Below are 4601 nucleotides of genomic sequence, written 5' to 3' on the forward strand. Positions count from 1 at the left end.
TCGACCCAGTGGACACGACAGCCACAAGCCTGCAGCATCTGGAGCAGCTCGGTGGAGAGCACAGACCTCAACCCACCTAGCAGCTTCAGCTTTTCCGGTCTCCCACACGCCGCTCGCAGCGCCATATCAATCCCTTCAATGGAGACCCAGGAGAGGTATTATAGAGATTAAAAAATATTAAAAAAATATAGCCATTTAGGACATTACTTACCACCTTGTCACCATTGCAGGACATCTTTATACACTATATTCTTGGTGCACTTCCCTGTTGGATCTAATTCCTTATTTGGTTTGGCCAATATTCTTGTTGTTTGCCTAGACACACCCCTCAACAAGGCAACATAGAGCTGCCCATGTGAGAACACTGGCTCTGGAAGATAGATCCCAACCTGTGGGATGGTTTGCCCCTGAGCTTTATTTATTGTCATCGCAAAGCTCAAACGAATTGGGAATTCATTTTCAACTTGAAAGGAAGTGAAATATCATCCGATGGAGACATAGGGATTCTAGGTATGAACACCCTTTTCCCTGCATGTTGCCCACCAACTATTTCTGCATCAATTGCATTGTCTTGAAATGCTCTAACCATTAGTCTTGTTCCATTGCACAAGCCATTGTTAGGATCAAGATTGCGGAGAAGGATCACAGGGCAGTTAGTTTTTATTTTGAGCTCATGCGGGGGGAGACCATTTGGAGTGATGGAGTTCAAGAAGTCAATAGGATAGTTATTCCTTGAGTCATCATCGATAGAGTCGAAGCTATGATAAACATTTTCCTCACCTGGAAATTTGTCAATCTTACTTACATTTAGCTGATCCACATGTTCGTTTGTGGTAGACAGGATGGCACGTTTGCTCATATAAGCTGATGATCTTGCATTTTTCTCAAGTGATGGGAAGACTTCTTGAATGAGCTTGTTTACCGATTCTTCGTTGTTAGTATACACAATCAAAATATCATCTGGAAGACGGACATAATCATCTCCAATTGTCTCTTCAGTTCCATTCCCAATTCTAAAGAGGTAATCTGCAAACCATGGGTCAGACTGAGCCCTCATGTTTCATGACAATCGTATCTTCCTTATTCTTTCCCACAAATAAGATCGTTGCAATGTAGCATCTGTTACTTGTGCTCTTGTCCCACATGGTACCACAGGTAGCACCTGTCTAAAATCTCCACCAAATACCATAACCTTTCCCCCAAATGGCAAACAAGAATTCATAACATCCTGGAGGGACCTATCAAGACACTCCACTGCTACCCGCTTTGTCATCGCTACTTCATCCCAGATAATCAAGGATGCCGTATGCAGTAACTCTGCAGTGCCACTTTGCTTTGTGAAGGTGCATGTGATATTGTTAGCAAGCTTAATTGGGATTTTGAACCTTAAGTGTGCTGTGCGTCCTCCAGGCAATATGGACGCCGCAATACCTGAAGTTGCAGTTGCAATGGCAATTAATCCCTCTGAGCGCACTCTACCAAGAAGTGCCTTATATAGGAATGTCTTTCCTGTTCCTCCTAGACCATCCACGAAAAACACTTGACTCTTCTTATTCAGTACACAATTTAATATTTCATCAAATCCTTCTCGTTGTTCCTTGTTAAGATAAGCATACATATCCAAATGTTCTTGGTCGACAGGCACAGCCAGTTCCTCCCTAACCTCTTTCATAATGTCATTGTTAAATTCATCTGCTTGACACAAGAAAATGATAATGGAATAAGTAAATAAATATATGGAATAAGTAAATAATATATGAAATAGTTACTGTATTGACATCCAGATATTAAAGTATTAGAATTATGTATTTTACCAGACAATAAAATATTTTTTAGAATAATATTAATGCTGAAAATATTACCCATATCACTTAGCTCAAGTAGATCATAATTCCTTATATCCTTTCCCATTGACTGAATTAAATCCCGAATGTCTCTGAGAACCATTTGTTCTATTGCTGTTGTGTTCAGATTGTTTCGGCTATAATCTTCGGAGAAAGATTCCTTGTGCTTGTCCCACAATCCACGGATGTTGGTGGCCTCACAAAACACAAGAATAGTCACAAATAACCGTCGCAGAGCTGCTGGCATCTGAAAAGTTGTTGCCTCACTCATGCAGTCATCAATAGTCTGATCCCTTTCTATGAGTCCTCTCTTCTCGCATGTTTCTCTGAAAGTAGGGTAAATGATTCCAGCAACTGTCCGTAAATTCTCAAATGAGGTTGCACCTCGTACATGATTTAGAAGTACTCTCAAGAAATATCTTTCTCCTTCAGTCGGGTGTGCATATACAATACGCCCCACCTGTCCCCTCTGCTTTCTTCTTTGCCATGCCTTCTTACCACTAATCCACCGGTAGTGTTCTGGGATCTCTCTATACAAGAATTTCCTTGCATAACTATCATCATGGTTCAACGTGAAGTATTCCGTGGTGTCGTCATAGTTGCAGATGGTTTTTTACAACATCCTTGAGATTGACTGTCTCCTCAATAATAACAGACTGCATATTAGGTAAATGACACTAGAGCTGCAAAACAGATGGACAAACTCCAAAAAGGTGGAAGCCGAAAATCCTATGTGCAGCTTCCGGGGGTGATATGTATCTAGCATCCCTATACTGATGGATCTCATTGATTACTCCAGCAGGATCAACAGAGTATGATGCACGGTCGTGGCCTTTGCGTACATACTTAAACAAGTACTTACAAGCTTTGATGCTTGAGCAAGCTTCAACATTTATGTGGCAATTATATGTCATAAGCAGCCCAGGATTGTATGGAACCACCCACCTATTGTCCAACTCGGCACCTCTTACTTTCACATGACGTCCATCATCCCTCCTCCTATACAAAGGATATGAATCTTTGCCTTGCTGCGTTGCTGCACAAAACTGTCTAGGATAGCGAAAGCGGCATTCTCCATTAACCATACAAGCACACTTTCTATTCAAGACCCCACATGGGCCATGCGGCATATGCTTGATGACCAGGCTATGCAACACAGGGTATTTATCCTTGTTTGGTAGCTCTGCAGAAATGACTTTGTCATAAGCATATGGGGTTGTTAAGTTACTGCCTTTCTTCATAATTAGTAGGATGTGTTCATGTGGAAGCCCCCTCTTTTGGAATTTAGTGACATGGACATATGCTGCCACCTCTCCAAAATACTTTTTCTTGATCAATAAATCCATCAAGGACCGCAGCTTGGCCCTGTATACTCTTGAAACCAGCTCTGGCCTATCTTGTTGTTGTTGGCCAGGCTCAAGATTTTGAGTAATCTCCTCCTTGTACGGATTGCAAGTCATGGTGATGAAGTAATCTGGTTTTCCAAAACGCTGGACTATAGCCATTGCATTAAGAAATCTTTGCATCATGTCACGATCGCCACCTGGGAAACTGCGGGGTAGCACTACTCTCTTGCCAACCTCTGAAGCCCTTGTCTCTCCAGCAGAACTTACATCAACCAAACCCTACATAAAAATAAAAAATATAGAGCATGTATGTTTTTTTAGTTTTGAATTGTTGTGTCATATTATATTGCAAATAATAAAACATTGCATAACTCACCTGATATAGTTCCGCCCATATGAGTTTTTGGTTATCAGGGTTAGAATACCAATCAAGCCTCATAGACTCGATCTTTACATGCATGTCAACGACCCATTGTTGGAAAAGTCGTCCTCCAAATAGCAATATGTTAAAAAGCCCCTCTCTAACTTGCATCAAATAACAATAGTACTCTCTTGTTGTCACAAATCTCCCAGATTGTCGTTCCTCCACCATGGTACTCATGTTTTCACCTTGTTGTACGTCCGCGTCATCCTCACCTTGCTCTATCTCTAACCAAAAATTATATATTAGTATGTACCCATGCGTTTTATTAAGGCATTGGAAATTAAATCATGTTCGGTACCTGTTGGATCTGCTGCTTCTGTTGGATCAACTGAGGTGTGTCCTTCCTTATCAGTCACTGTATCATTGTACGGCATAAATTTATTCCAACCAGTTTCCCCCTTAGGTTTAAATAACGGATATGCCATTGGATCATAACATCCATGATATGCTTTGATATAGCGCGGGCGATCCCCTCTGGCATACACAAGCACACTCCTATCAAAACATCTTTGGGGATCGTTGCCATCTGACCAGATAGCTGCGACCTGTGACGCCGTGGGTGCATTGTACCTTGTTTTCAGCAAAGGAACATATATTTAGTTGTACAAATAAATCAAATTTATTTGTAGTAGAATAATAATATCTTGTAATACATAAACATATTCCTGAACATGCGTACCTTCGTTGGTCCGGTGTGACATTAGTATTGAGTTCAATTACATAGTCATCAAGATTCAGAATAGCTCCAACTCTGTTAAAGGTATGTACATATGGGTTGCCTTCCATTATTCGCAGCACAGTTCTAATAAGATTGATATCTAGGTTAGGCGATCTCTTCTTTCAGTGCGCCAAACTGTCATCCTCCGTATCATAAAAGTAGAGTTGCAAGTGGCGAGCCCCTTTAGAACCTGGGACCAAATGGTCTAGGCGATGGTACAAGGCCCCATGCTCACGAAATGTATATATACCAGTCCCTGCCGTGGTGGC

The sequence above is a fragment of the Miscanthus floridulus genome, chromosome 19 (genome assembly GCF_019320115.1).
Source record: "Miscanthus floridulus cultivar M001 chromosome 19, ASM1932011v1, whole genome shotgun sequence".
Lineage (NCBI taxonomy): Eukaryota > Viridiplantae > Streptophyta > Magnoliopsida > Poales > Poaceae > Miscanthus > Miscanthus floridulus.